The sequence below is a fragment of the Scleropages formosus genome, chromosome 22 (genome assembly GCF_900964775.1).
Source record: "Scleropages formosus chromosome 22, fSclFor1.1, whole genome shotgun sequence".
NCBI classification, from domain to species: domain Eukaryota; kingdom Metazoa; phylum Chordata; class Actinopteri; order Osteoglossiformes; family Osteoglossidae; genus Scleropages; species Scleropages formosus.
In genome coordinates, this window is record NC_041827.1 from 3769164 (window position 1) to 3785491 (window position 16328).

The window sequence follows — 16328 nt, forward strand, 5'->3', positions numbered from 1 at the left end:
TTTGGCAATGCAAAAAGTTTGCAAACATCTCTGAGTGAATAGTCTTTAAGTGCTGAGAAGCATATGTACACAACCACTGACCTTCAAAAAATAAAATGCAAGGAAAACCAGAAAATGCTGTGATTGTGACAAGGATTTTGTAGGATTCTTTTTTTTTAATTCTTGTGTCCTTTGGAAGGGGAATTGATATCTGCTAAGGAGATTAATGGATGAAAATCTGAAGGTTACAGGAACACATGACGAGGGAGTGACAGTTAATTTAGACGGGTGAGAAAGCTGTTGGGATTTCTGACGCGCCACCCAGCTGAGTTAATTATGTTTGTGACATCACATGACAGGATGCCTTTGGGATCCAGGATCTTTCAAACCTTTTGTTGAAAAAGAGCATAAAATCTACTTCACAAAAAGCCATTTAATGCAAGCCAGGATCATATCTTGGACAATATGGAAATGCTATTTTATGCCAGTGGGGCAAATGTTATGGGTCACTTGAAATTGTGTACAATGGAATGCTGATATTGATGTCATTCCTATTCCAACTGCTTTGAGTATGACTTTGAATGTTCTTGTCTACTTGAAGTAACTGTGCGTTTGTGCAATATGTTGTATGACTATGGCCTTCAAGCACTTTTCCTTTGGAACACACTCAAGCAAAAATAGCACAATTAATAAGCATGTAAAATCCTTTGAACAGTATCTCTCAGAATAAGAGCTGTAGCTATACAGCTAGTTTAGTGTAAATCATATACTTATTTAAAATTTAAGCATTTTCAAAATGGGGGTTTTGTAAAGACAAATATTTTTAAAATAATTTAAAATATTGTTTTATACTTGTGTGGTGGCGCAGTGGGTTGGACCACAGTCCTGCTCTCCAGTGGGTCTGGGGTTCGAGTCCCGCTTGGGGTGCCTTGCGACGGACTGGCGTCCCGTCCTGGGTGTGTCCCCTCCCCCTTCGGCCTTGCGCCCTGTGCTGCCGGGTAGGCTCCGGTTCCCCGTGACCCCGTATGGGACAAACGGTTCTGAAAATGTGTGTGTGTGTGTTTTATACTTTCTAAAGGAGTTATTATATTTACCTGATGCTTATCTCCAAAGCAACTTATACTAAGGGTACAACTACTTACCCATTTATATACCTTGCTCAGGGGTACTACAGCAAGAGGTGGTAATTAAACTTGCAACCTTTGGATCCAAAGGTAGCAATGCTAACCATTATGTTACCAGCTGTCCCTGTCATTAGTAGTCTAATATGTTATAACAAGTAACATTCTCCACTGATCTATTTAATAACTGCTTGTACAGTGCAGATTGAGGTTGAGAGCACAGGGGAAGATATACTCTGGTTGGAGGAACGATGGCACATATTCATTTGCTCATCAACACGCAGGCACACACAAAGCCAATTCAAAGTATGCAATTCAGCAGAAAATCATATCTTTCTCTGGGAGGAAACCCAAGCGAACATGGGGTGAACATGTAGACTCTGCATTGAGCAGAGCCAAATTTTGAATCTATGTCTAAACCCAGAGCCCAGGAGTTGTGATACACCGCTACTACTCACTGTGCCGCCATGCTACCCCAACATGAGTTATCCTTTGATACATTTAAATATTTAAAGGATAATAGCCAGTGGGCGAGAATCCTGAACATTGCCAAAATTCAAGTTACAATTAACAATCCAGCAAAGCCTAATAGGTTAGTAATGGTTTCAGATCCGTGTTCTGATGATTCACACTGATTTAGATATGCCAGTCTCTCATCACCATCAGTTTGACAATGTATTCAGTTTTAACTAAAATTATTGTGTTCAAACAGAATCCATCTTTCCCTGGTGAGTGTAACAAAAGTTCGAAATTTGTTAAAAGTCCATTTGTTAACACTGACACGCAGAATTGTGACAAAATTGTTTGCATGAGATTTTGGATCAAAACACTCTTTTGAATGTTATTCAGAAGTCAATCAGAACAGCAATGCATTATGCAAAACAGGCGTCTGAATTGCCGGTGCATTATGATTGTCATCAGCGCGGCAGAGCATCCCACAAACATCTTTACCTCCTGCTGACGCTGCTATGAAATGGGACATTTGATGTCTCGCGTCCCTTTTCTGACATGTCTGCAACTGCATTATTTTACCCTTTCTTGCACCGAATTAGACAATATTACTTCAAGTTGGTCACTCCGATCACAATAACCGTTAGAACGTATAATTCCCTCCCCTCGTTCTTCCTTCCTTTCCACTCTGCCTGGAATACTGGCCTTGCAGATACACTTTAAGCTTCTTTGGTGCACAGGCCATCTCAGCCAGCTGATAAAATTACTACGAAAATTGGATGCTGGTCACTGAGGGACAAGCTGACTGAGAAATCGGAATTATTCCTCATTTGTATGTAATTTAAATTCCTTGCGTCTGCTGTAAGAAAGGGCCAGCTTCGGCCTCAGTAAGGAGATTAAAAGCAAATATAGGTTTGTCAAACCAGGAGCCTCGGCGAGTGCTATTCTGCTACATGTCAGCTTTAGGATGGGGGCTCGGCGTTGGGTCTGACTGGTAGCTTAGCGAGGGATTTAAGTCATTTTCTGCAGTATCCCATGGCTGTCCCTACACTGAATCACTTTTAAACCTGACACACAGACTAAGAGCTAAATTTAAGAAAGTGGGCCAACGCTCGACAGATTGGATTGTGGCTTTTGCAACATGGAGACAAATGTCACTGGGTCTTTAAGTAGAATTTTGAAACTTACTATTAGAAAGTTATCCAGCAGCATTTTTTAGCGCAATGCTGGTGAAAAAAAAGGTAGAAATATCTGAACTATCTAAACAAAATGAACATTCCCTTTTTTTTTTTCGTCAACTGCAATCTGTATTTGAGGTTTCAGGTTGATACCCTGTACCAAGTGTTGACTTACTGTGCTGGCTGACTCAAATATAAGGAATTACAGGCAAAGCACACCTATAATGGGGGACAGCTGATACCGTAGTGGTTAAAGCTTCTGCCTTTGGGTGCAAAGGTTGCAGGTTTAAGCCCCACCTCTGGTTGTAGTGCCCTTGAGCAAGGGGTTGATCCTCAGTTGCTCTAGTACAATTACCCAGCTGCAGAAATGGGTAAATAATTGCAGCATTAACAGTGTAAGTCACTTTGGGGAAAAGCATCAGGTAACTATGAAGCATTTTTAATCATGTATTTTTTTCTGACACTTGTGTTCCACATAGATCAACGACATTCAGACATGATTTCCATCCAGCATGTCCAAAAAATTTATTTTATTGTTACTTGCATCAGAATTGCTGTCTATAATGTTCTCCTGCCAGTGGAATTCAAATGGTTGAATTCAATGATTTTTCTCTAGGCTGATGTCATAGAGCAACACACACTCAAGCGGGCAGTGTCTGAATGGAGATGTGTACCATTGTACTTTTCTGGAGCACTCTGAGCTACTTTGCTTTTGATTGAATGACAGGTCTGTTGTAAAATTTGAGGCATGAAGGTAAGAAAATAAATCAAGACACTGATGGTGTTCTGTACCCATTTGATTGCAGTAATGTTGCTGTGATTGATTTGATTAAGGCTTTCTTTCTTTGTTAGTCCCACATACTTCAAATTCACTGATTGTTTTCTGCAGCTGTCAGAGTATATCTTCCAGATAAAAAAAAAAATCTGGGAACTCAAATCAGCAAATATCTTGGTCTTTGAGACTTTCAACGCAAGACCAGTTGTTCAAAATAAATTTTTACAGTGTCCTCTGGGTATCATTCATGCAACAACGATTCTAATTAATCATATTGAGAAAGTAAATCATTTACATACCATTGAATTTTCTGGAGGATTTTATGGATCTCTTTGCTGCATTATTACGTTTTCCTTTCATTTATTTACACATTTCTGTTATTATTCTCTGTGCGTGCCCCACTAGTAAGTATATAAAACATTATAATGTAGATTATTTGTTTCATACTACAGACAGCCCTATCACCTATCAGTCTGAACTTTGAATTAAGAGAGGGTGAACAGGTCACAAGAAATTAAAAGCAGAAATATGCTTTCATGATACAGGGCATGACAATCACCTAAGAGGGTTTTTACCCGGATGACCTTGCTTCTCATCTCATAATAAGGGATTCATTGTTATCAGGAGTTCATTATCCAGGATTATTGCACAAAGAGACAAGCTGAAAGTATGGCCCTTAGGGAGCAGGAATGGGAACGTAACAACAGGGGGACTGGTTAATCATCCTGGGGGGCACGACAAGGGCATTGATAGGATCAATCCAGCTATTCAAGGGGCAACAAGGCAAGTGAGCGGTATGGGGGGCGCTGAGAATGCTGCAGGGGCCTGCAAAGGCAACTGCGGTCATCTCAGCAAGGAAGACACTGAAGGAACCACAGGGAGTGCAGCACTGCTGGCCGAAGCCTCTACACCTGGTTGTCATCGGATGCAACATGTAGGGAAGGAAAACCCACCTCCTCTGCAGTAGTACTTCAGAAACTAAAATCTTGATTGCAGCCATTATCCCACTCTTCCATCACAAACTGAAGCAAACACTTCTGCGGCACTTTCCTCTGTTAGCATGGGTTCCGAGACACAGTGGACAAGACAGAATCTCCTTATGTTAGAATGTTTTCTCATAATTATTTATTTTTCTGGCAGAACAACACCAAAGCAGGTAGTGCTGGTGCCTCACAGCTCCTAGGCTGTGTGTTTAGATGTGGTTTCAAAAGCAGCTCTACGCATGCAGAGTTTGCATGTTCTCCCCATGTCCATCCAGACTTCCTCCAGATGCTCCATATTCCTGCCATGGTACAAAGGCCTGTGTTTCAGGTAAAGTGGCTGTAAATTGTCCATAGTGTGTATATGTAGATGTGAATGAGTTTGTTATAGCCCTACGAAGCAGTGATTTCCTATCCAGGGTGCCACTGTCTCCTGCCTTTCTAGGATCCAAACCACTATGACTACTCTCTGAAAATGCATTTTCTGATGAGCCAAGCATGGAAATTACACGGAAATAGGGTGCGCCTGAACCAGACTCATTTACATACTGACACCCGCAAGAACTAAAGCTTTGGATCTACATCGCTAACATCAGGGTTTTCCTTTTTACCTATCTTCTGAATTAATATAATAGGTGTCCAAACTCCAGTCCCACAGTAGAGCTGAGGGACGTGCCGGGAATGCTAATATGACACATCTTTTATCACACTTCAGCACATTTTCACTGTGGGCGAATGAGGGGAAAATGTTTTTTAAAAATGTTTAAAAGGGGCTTGGAATTACATGTTTCTGTGTTTTTTAAAGTGGAAGAGCCACGGTACTCAGTACTCTGTCAGGGTCACTCTTGTGACAAAGAGAAGTAAGGGAACATATTGACACCGATGTTGGGGGCCACACGTTGGGGGGGGAGGGGGCGCTTATGCAGAGAATGCAAGCTGGTAGAACAACTAAGAATAATGTGAAGTTTTTTTGTGTATGGAAATTGATTTGTGACATTAAGCTTCACATGAAATGCAGAAAACAAAAATAAATGACATTGCACAGGAAATGGTATGATGGTCTTAATACCCCTGCACACAGATAACACAAAAGGTGTCGCACTCCAGGCGACTTAACCTGAAAGATCTACCCAACGTACCTGGACACAATCGAAGAAGGAGTAATAACAACCTCGGAAAGACTGCGGAATCTCTTAGAGAACTCATACTTCCCCTAGCACTTTTCCTTGGTTGTGACTGCTGATTTAATCAGATACATGACCTAGGCTTGGACGCTCGTCTGATTTTGATTGCATCTCGTACCAGAAACCCTACATCTTGCTTGACCACACAATTGATCCTCACCTTCGATCTTGACCACGATTTGCCTAGATCCTCAACATGGCTCTGGACCACAACTCACTTGGTGACCCCAAAACTCACTCCTACTTCACCTTCTCTACCAACGGCTGCTCTCCATCCCAAACACCAGTCACATATCATTCCCTACCTCATCACGCTCAATTCTGCATCAGTCCCCAGCTGCTCCTTCCAATAAATTCTTCTCTTGGTTCCACCCATATCTCTGTCTTTATAGAAATTCCTGACAAAACTGATGTACAGTGTTCACCCAAGGTAAAAATTCAATGATGTGGCTAGGCCATGCATTGCACAAAACAGCGATATGGCTGAGTTACATTTTGACTTGAAGAGGTGTTTTGTTAATACGCAGCGGCCTCTTGTAATACATCTGCCTTGTCTCTAAGAATTCTGCGTGATGCTGCATAAACAAGGCATGCGGAAACTACATGGCAAGACTGGAAATGTCTGCTAGTTTCTAGTTTTCTGCAGGTAAGTTCAGTTATTGTTAGGCTGTTATTCGATTACAGTATTGGTTCATCTGTCTTTATTGGCAGTTTTAGAAATTTGGGATAAAAGTGTGGTCCTCTCCATGGTCTTGTATGTTCATGGGGCAACATCAATAACCTTACCAACCACCAGGCACCTCTAATACCTCTAAGTACTGCATATTACTTTAAAGAAATTTCTTTTCAACTTTAAATTGTATAAGCCACTGCGAAATTTCTATTGTATGATTTTTCATCTTTAGTCACCATCTGCGATATTTTTCTTGATAGATCATTACAGCTTTAACACATGATTATTGATCTCAAATTCCATTGTATAAATCTTCTTTAGAATCTTCTCCGGAATGAACTTTGATAGTGAATCAGACCTACTAAATGTAATTGTAATTTTTTTCTTCTGAAATCTGTCATTTCTTGTTTTTTACAGCAAGTCATGCTGATTAAAAACCCATTCCACTGTTCTACACATACATCCCTTAGCTTTGGGTAGCAAATGGGAGAAAAAAAAAAAAATTCCTCAAAATGACATGTTCCATGTATTTACGGTCAAAAGAATGTAATTGACCGCATATCATGTGTACAATGGAGGCTGACTGAAAATACTTTGAAAGATTAGAAGTTGTGCTCTCGTGATTTGCCATGTCGTAATTGGGTGCTTAAAAAGTTAATAACTTTCAAATGAAAGGGCTTGTCAGATTTTTACCATTTTATATGTACAGTAATCTATGACCGGGGCTCAGAAAGCATTCATAATAGTGACAGCTACTGGGATATAATTAAATGTTTTTTTTCCTCTGCCTGTGCAACATCTAGACTCGCCTCAAAGTCAGAGAACACAGTCAAACATAATCTCTCAGTCAAATATAGACAGAGTAATGTGAAAAACCTCTTCCTATGAATCATGTTGGATTTTAATTAAAGATGCCTGTTGGTTTCGGAATGTCAGCAGATGTCCCCTCGCATCTCTCTCATTACCTTTATCCACCAGAAAGTGCTATGTTTTCGCAACGATCGTCATACTAATTGCAGCCTATTAGGTACAGCGGCAGAATTGGTTGTGGTTAAGATGTTCCTATTTTCCGGGCCAACTACTGAAAGGAGATGTCTAAGGAAGACCTCCGGAGACCTCTTTTATAGGGGAACACAGAAAGCTTCTCTCTCCTCCAAGAAATGCGTTTTTTTTTTTTGTATCATTTACTCAGAGGTAGACTGTGTTCAAAGAGAGGTGTTTTGAGAATACCCAAAGTCCCTCAATATCAGTACAAAAGAAGAGTTCATTTACTTGCCAATAGGGAAGTACAGTACTTAAACAAACTTAAATGGGCCACAACTCTCTTGACTATTCCACTCTACCTCATCAAAAAATAAACTTTGTTACCAGCTATTGAAAATATTAATACTCCTCGGGGACTTACGTGGTGGTTACTGTATTTCTGCCACTGCACTTGAAGTATACCAGCGAACAGAGCAGATTGCCATAAAATGTAAGTTGTAGAAAATTGGTTTGTTTTATGGTGTTTAAATCTAGCAGGGTTTGAAATAATCTTGCAAGTTTTAACCACTGTTCTAAGAAATTCGGAAGCTGCTTTTAGGTTAGTTTTTGAGACGTTGCTTGGAGCATTCTGATAATGTCTCCCTAGCACCGGGATTTTTTTTTTGTTGCCTATTCCCAACAGCACGGTGGAAAAGCAGTAGCCCCCCTGGGCTGTGTGGGTTTGAGCTGGGTTTCAATCCAGTTGCAGTTTCTGTGGAGGTTACATGTCATCTCTGTGCTAAGTGGGTAGCCTATAGGTGTTCTGGGTTCCTCCAACAGCCCAAGCAGGTGTATTTCAGGGAATCTGTGGCCTTAAATTGCCTGTACTATGTCTATGTATTAGTGAAAGAGTCTGTGTTTGACTGCCCTGTGATGGACTGGAGTTCCATCCAGGGGGTAAACTGTCTCATGTCCTGTGCCTATGTACTATCCTCAGATTTAACATAAATTTACATGTATTCATTTAGCAGAAGCTTTTCTTCAACCCTTGGGGTGGTACGGTGGCACAGCAAGTAGCACTGCTCTCTCACAGTGCCTGGGTGGTGCAAGTGGACAGGGGTTCCAACCCTGCTCAGTCTGTGTGAATTTCCACCATGTACTCTGGTTTCCTCCCACAGTCCAAAAGTATGCTGTTCAGGTTCCCTCAAAATGTGTGAGTGACAAAGAGAGCGTGTGTTCCACTGATGTATGGATGAGTGACCCAGTGTAAGTAATGTATCTAGCAGTGTAAGTCACTTTGGTGAATAAGGTGTGTGGGCTGATAACACTCCCTAGAGTTCATTGGAAGTTGCTTTGGAGAAAAGTGTCTGCTAAATAAATAAACTTAAGGTAATGTACACATCATAGAAAATACAATGTGTTCATTACATTAGGAGAAAGAGAGACATAGAGGCAGACATGTGATTCTTAAGTACAGTTAGTTTGTTTCTTTCACCATATGAACCAATTTCGATTACCTGAGTAGCTGCTAAAAACTTTATCAGAATATAGACAATACAAATTTACTGTATACTGTATATCTATCACCAAATATGTGCTATCCATTCCCAAATACAATGCACATGCTGAGAAATGTACAACCTGTGATAATGTTTCATATTTTCATAACTAACAATCATTAATTCAAATTCTTGATTTTTGAGGAGGGGGGCGTGGTGGCGCAGTGGCGCAGTGGGTTGGGCTGCAGTCCTGCTCTCTGGTGGGTCTGGGGTTCGAGTCCTGCTTGGGGTGCCTTGTGGCGGACTGGCGTCCTGTCCTGGGTGTGTCCCCCTCCCCTTCCGGCCTTACGCCCTGTGTTACCGGGTAGGCTCCGGTTCCCTGCGACCCTGTATGGGACAAGTGGTTCTGAAAATGTGTGTGTGTGTGTGTGTGTGTGTGTGTGTGTGTGTGTGTGTGTGTGTGTGTGTGTGTGTGTGTGTGTGAGATTTTTGAGGAAGAAGAATGTAGAAATTGTGGTGAATGGGTGTGCACAGGCAACAGAGCTCATAAGAAGGCAACAGAAGAGATATATTTAAGCCAACAATAAGGTGCGGTGTAAGTGTTAAATATGAAAGTGGTAAAAATGTATACAGTACAATTAATCACTTATAAAGGTGTTGTAGGACACAGGACATGGAGATATTGAGATGTGCTCTATCATCTTTGGTGTATTAATATAATAAAAATATAAAATAACCCACTCGGTGCATGTGCTTCATGAAATATAAGTAAGACACAACCAAAACAAGGCAGGTATCTTAAAGGCAAGATACTGAGCAATATTTTATGTTTACTATGCAATAGACAATACATATATATTATGTGACATTTTTTAAGTAAGACATTATGCATATTTGATTAAAGCGTATCTGGCTTAAGGGGGAAATTTAACAGTGAGGCTGTGCCACATTTGTCTTCACAACATCAAAGGGTTATTATATTTTCAGACACCCTCCCCAACAAGAGTTCTGCTGCGAATCAGAGGGGAAACGTGTGTTTGTGTGTGTATTGTCCATTCAAGTATTGAGAAAATGAAATCAAATGTATTCTATTTGTACTTCTCGCCAGTTAGGGTGGAAAGCAGGGACGTGGGTGTGAGGTTGAACACAAATGAAAGGCATGAGAGCTTCACTAAGCAGTGGACCCCCGATGGATCTAGAATGCAGGCCTGCCTTGCATCAGCAGCTTAGAGCTTCGAGCCCAGCAACATACCGTCTACTCCAGCTGTGGCCAAAGTGCAAGCACATCCTAGACAAAACAACCAGTAACAGAAGGACTTGTTTTGCATTGTGTCTCCAGGGTTGTGTTAGCAATGTTTACTGATCAGGACAGTTAAAGAGAGGCTGGATATTAGGGAAAGAGAAAAGTGGGAGGGGGCATGGAGAATGTATAATCCAACCAGCTTGTACGGTATTCCACTGGGCTGTGAGAGAAGCGGGGCTGCTTTGCACTGATAAGGTGTTAGGTGCCCCACCCACAAGCCACCTGATTCTCAGCCCCCCACACAGCTCTCCTGGACCCATCAATACCCGTCCCACCCCCCCACTCCCGGCCCCAGGGACCCAGCTCACCAGTGATAAGGAAGCTGTGAGTATGGCAACACATCCCAGGTACTAACCCTCCTTCCTGCTTTTCAAAGAGCCTCTGTAGGCACTCTGGGAGGGTGTCCTGCAGACTGAGACCCAGCCCAGGTAGGCTTTCTGGGACACAAGATAAGTGGTCTGCTGATGGAGTGAGAGGACTGCAGAACGGGACGAACAGCCCGGCTCAGCCCGTGCTGAGATTCACCAAACCAAGCTGGTGACACGTTGCTCTGCACTGTCCTTTATTATGGAAACGGTTCACAACAGAAGGAGCAGAGAAGCCAAAGCACCGATAGATGCCTTAGCTCTGCAGTCCCCTGACAGCATGCGATTTTGGCACAGCAGACAGAATGAGCAGGTATACGGCAACATACCGTTGGCGATTACATACTACATGTGAATTCATTCACACAATGGGGAGAATATAAATGATGAAGTTCTGTCATTACCTTTCATAGGTAGCACTCACACACTTAATTACATTTACTACACCACAAACTATTATACTTGTACCAATCTATGATGGTATTATACCGAACGTATACTGCCTACACAAAAACATGCATACATCCACAGTGTGTATTTTTCCCTATTTCTCTGGCAAAATGAGAATAAAATGACAGCAGATTAGATTATGGTTTGTCGGGCATTAGAAAGAGGGAGAGAGATGGCGTGATAAGTGGTGTGATAGATTAATGCAGAAAGATAAGAAGCGGCTGCAAAGGGAGACGTGTGTTGCCCAACATTCATGCATCCCCAAAAAACTGACTTCACCACACTAGCCCAACAGAGGAAGGAAAACACAAGTGTAATTTATACTCCCTGTCCACATGAAGTATTGCACAGGAATAATTTACCATTGAAATGAGACAAAGATCACCATGCTTGCTGGCTTTTGAGAAATTATGAAACTGGGAAGAATGGGGGCGGAGGGAGCATTGTCTGTTGACATCAGAAAATCTTGCTGAGAGTACTGCCTTCTCCAAACATCTGTCGCCACCAAAAGAGAGCTTTGGAGTAAATCGAGACACCTGTATTTCATAGACAAAATGTTAATTAGACATATGACTTCTTGTACGAGACATTTGCTCGTAGTTTGATTGGCATGGTAGGAAACAGAGAAAGGTTCACAGCAATGTACTACACCGTGAGTTAAACAACAAACATGAGTAAGAGGGAAACAAAGGAAGTTAAAAAAAGACATCTGTCACTGCAGGAGCACCTAACGCGAGCACAGCTGAACCCTGCAACCTGCCTGCTTTGACAGCTCATCCTCAGAAGCGTTGCCTTTAATTACGCAGCTTCTCCTGCGGCGGGTGGCTCGGCGCACACGGTGTCGCTTGTCAGCCCGTCAAGCCGCTCTAAGCGGTAGCTTTTCTCCGACGGACCACTGCCCGAAACCAAAACGGTGCCGTTTTTAGGGTGACCGCACAGGGCCCGTCAGAAATTCCTCCTCTTCGATACGCCATCGCGGGAGCCCCCCGTTGTCAGGGCCCTGCGAGAAAACGAGCTGGAGGATTCCGCGTCGAGTGCCTCGTGTTCGTTCGGAGATGTTCTTAATTGGACATCACATCGCAGTGTGTCATCTGGTGTATGAATGAATTCAGCAAAGCACAGCTGCACACGGCTGCAGTTCACTAAAACAGACTACGGGCAGCACACCATTTTCCCATAATTCAGCAAAACCTCCTCAGGTAAACTTCCCAAGGACCAATGTTCCCTTCCCCTCTGTACTCTTTACACAATAAAACTTTTACATTTTGTATATATATGAAATTCTTATGACTCAGAGTTTGCCGGAGAGGTTGAGTCTAAATCTTCTTTAAAAATTAAATTTTAAAAAATTGTGTTTACGGGCAGAGGATTCAGCACCGAGCCATTTATTTACAACAACACCCCCCCCCTCCCGCATTGGAGGCTTGTGTAAATATTCGTCAGAAGAGAGGAGGCTGTCACCCGACTGCTGCGTTCCATCACGAACCACCACTTCTTGTCAGGGACTAATGTGGAGGTGTATATCACACTGGGTGCTCTTTCTCGGGGAGTAGAGCCAACCAACCGCAGGGCTGGTAGCAGCAATAGAGTGTCTATGACCTATGTCCAGTCCGATCCTTCTTGGCTGGAAAAAGAAAGGTCTCAGACTCAACCCTGCTGGTGGTAGGGGGTCGAGGTGTAACTGCCCAATCTCATTTTCATCTCTTCCGCAGCATAATTGCTCCTTTTCCAGTTTCCTTTCTCCCATATTTATGGCTTTTCAGTAACACGCAATTCGACAATACAGTTTTGAAACACAGTTAAAGTAAAAAAAGGCATTGAGTCTGATAAAAAGTACTGAAACAGCTAAAATAATAGAGAAAAAAGATACTTAGCAAAAAACACATCTAAATTCACAATAAAAAAGCCAAATTTGCAGTCTGTGGATTTCTCTCTGTTACCTACAGAGGTAAACGGTATTGGAAGAAAAAGGTTCACATGATGATACCATGCACATTTTTACCATACGGTACAAGGAAACGTAGTAGCTGATGAGTTTGACCAATGTCTGGAAGGCTTTATGGTCATCTTCATGGATGGAACCTTGTGTTCTACCTTTTAGCAGGTTCTTTGTGAACAGTTCCAGCAAATACTTACCTCGCTTTCCTAAAAACTAATAATGACATAAAGTTAATGAAATTTAAACACTCTGTTTGTATTTGTATGTGGTAATTTCAAATTTGTATGTAGACTTGATGTAACTGCCTTGAGGCTATAGGGCTATTGAGAAGAACAGGCTTTCTTCAATTTTTCTACCAGACTTAAGTTCTTTGACTGACTGAGAAATAAAGAATTAATAAATCTTGATTGCAATGAACACTATAAGGCTTTAATAATGTTTGCCTTGTTTGAGGAGAAAACTTACCCAGTGAGTGGCGAAATGTTAGATTGTCATCTTATCACTTGCTTTTTTTCATTTCATCTTCAGGGAAATTAGTCATCAGACATTGTTATGAATCATTTGCTGCTGTATGCTTGGCCCATAGTTAGGAGTGAATACTGTCATTTGAGAAAAGGGACACAAAATTGATTTCATTATGTGACAATTGAGATGCATTTCCCCATTTGTTTTTCCTTCTAAGAGTTATTCATCATTATTTTTACATTTAACATGCCTAGAAGATGAATATTGAAGGTTGAGCTTTTGATTTGTTTTAAACCACAGGCGATGTGAACCATAAATACATTTTTCAATCGTAATGATCTGAAAAGTGCAGAGTGAATAATTTTACCAGCATTCAATTCCACATTTTCTAAGGTTTGTAGCATGTGAGATATGTATAAAACAATGACCTTGGTCTGTCACAGGGCTTACTACTAACTGAGGGCAACTGGCAGATTCAAGATGACAGGGGGGGTTTTGGGTGATCTGAGGGCAGAATATATAACTGCAGTTACCACTGATCTCATAGTGAATGCTGGCTCTGACAGTGCCTCCATAGCGAGTCCATGTGTGCAGTTCTTCAGCTTTGTCACGTGACTAGCACAATACAAACCAGGTAAAAAGCACGGGTGCTGTGTGTGGCATCGTTTTACAAGGTGCTCGGTGAGATTGGGAAGTTAGGATGAGGAGCGGAATCACATGGCTGTGATAATACACAGCTTGAACCTCAGATTCATAAATACTGTTTGACAATCATGTGTCACCCATGTGCTTCAGATATGAAACACCTTTCAACATGAACCAGAACCCAGAGGCACCCAGCTTCTTTTTTAAAATGTCACTGAATATTCTCCGTTTATTGATATTTTTAGTTCCTTTCATAAATTACTGGAAGAAAACTGACATCGAAACGCTTTGAGATAAAAATTTTCTGTGGGTTCTAATTCGGCTCGGTGGAATATAACTGACTGATTTCGTGGCACAGATTTTTGTTTCCGTTTTTCGCCTTGAATTCCATTAGCTTGCTTAGGCTGCTGTTTATTTGTTAACTCAAATCCATGTTTTCTTACGCTTTATTCTTCTTTTATGAATGAATGAAAAATTGAATGATATTTTTGCTTCCATGGGAGGAACGTGCAGTCCATTCAGCTTCCCAAACAGTAAAGTATTTCTTCCTGGCAGTGAAAAAATGTGTGAATCTTCCACAGTGATACTAACAAGTTTTCAAAGCAGTAATAATGAGATTAAGGTGAAACAATTGTGTAAAACAATTCCTCTTCCAAGAGTGGTGGAGCTCTCCGAATGGTTTTGCAGTAATCCAAATGTCTTTGCTCTCCACAGAAATCATGCAGAACAAACCATTACAGCTGTTATCCCTTTAATTCAAAAGAAGAACAAACATTGTACTGTATAGAATATATGCAAGCTCATTTAACCAGAAAAGCCTGTTCAGTTTCTTAATAAAACTTGTAAAGCCCAGACAGCAGACTTACATTGTACTGTACAGATCGAAAGTCTTGAAAAATTAGGTATTTGTCGGGTGGCAGCAGTTCGGGTGTGGGTTTGAATCTGGCTCAGTCTGTGTGGAGTTTGTATGTTCTCCATGTGTTTCCTTGAATTTTCTCTAGCTGCTCTGGTTTCCACCCACAGTTCACAGACATTCAGTTCAATGCTAAGTTTCCCATAGTGCGTGTGGCTACCCTGTGATGTATTGGCATCCCGTCCAGGGTGCACTGACACTCATCCTTCCACCAGGTGATTTTGAGAAAAGACTCTGGACCTCTGCAATCCTACCCATCACAGGCAGTTAATAAAAATGAAAACTAGATGTTCTACTGAACATTTTTTTTTTTTTTGCTAAGCCAAAAAGCTATTTAAAGCAACCTTTCCCTATCTATACAGTTGCTTATTTCAAGGCAAAATATTAGCTAATTTCTTCAACTAAGTGAAAGAGTGAAAAATTAAGAGTCTCCACCTGGGAGTTGGACTGTCGACTTTCGGGAGACAACTTTGTGTCCTCAGCCACACAAAACCACTCTATCCCAGGTCAGCAATAGTTTGTTGAGTTCAGCCTCAGATGTGGTAAATGATGCATGAAATGCAACATATTGAATAAAAGGGGATGTTTGAATGGCTCTACTCACGTACTGTTTAAGTACTTGGCCTAACACAAGTGAATCATAGACATGATTTAAAAAAACAGAACTTGGAAACCCTGAATTTTTTTTTGCTTGACCAGCAGGTCAAAATTTGTCAGAATATCTGAGCTTGGTGCTCAGTTCAGCGGCACTTCTAAACGCAAGTTCGGAACCAGACAGCTGGGCTCCACGGTGTCATAGTGAGTAGAGCTATTATCTGGCAGTGCCTGGGTGGTGCGACAGGATGTGGGTTTGATCCCAGCTCAGTCGCTGTGGAGTTTGCAAAGACATGCTGTTCAGATGGATTGGTAAATCTAAGTCAGCCATAGTGTGCGAGTGACAGAGAATGTGTTTTAAGAGATGTATAAACTCATTGTAAGTAGTGTATATAGCAGCGCAACGAATGAGGTGTGGGCTGGTAACACTACATAAAGTTCACTGGAAGTCACTTTGGAGAGAAATGTCTATTAAATGAAGTAATGTAAGAGCTGACTTTCAGTTGAAGAAAACCATTATACAGACTTTCATCACAAAAACTTGTGATGTTGCTCTCTTTCGGCTGCATAATTTTTAGAGTACTGAATACAAAACAGTAAATAATTTAAAACTTTTCTCACCATTCACTGTTTTGAAAATTACCAATTCATTTCATGCAGTGATTAACTAGGCCTGGAATTACACTATTACACTAGAGAATAGAGTGTGTGCACGAAGTAATGCGAGGAAGGGCGGTTGTCCCAAACGAGATTCCGCAACGGTACGGGAGCTGAAGAGGGTCTTTATAGGGTGAGCGATTAATCAGGAGCTAGCACAGTCAGGTGTTGTCGCTTGTGTTGTGGGCGTGGACG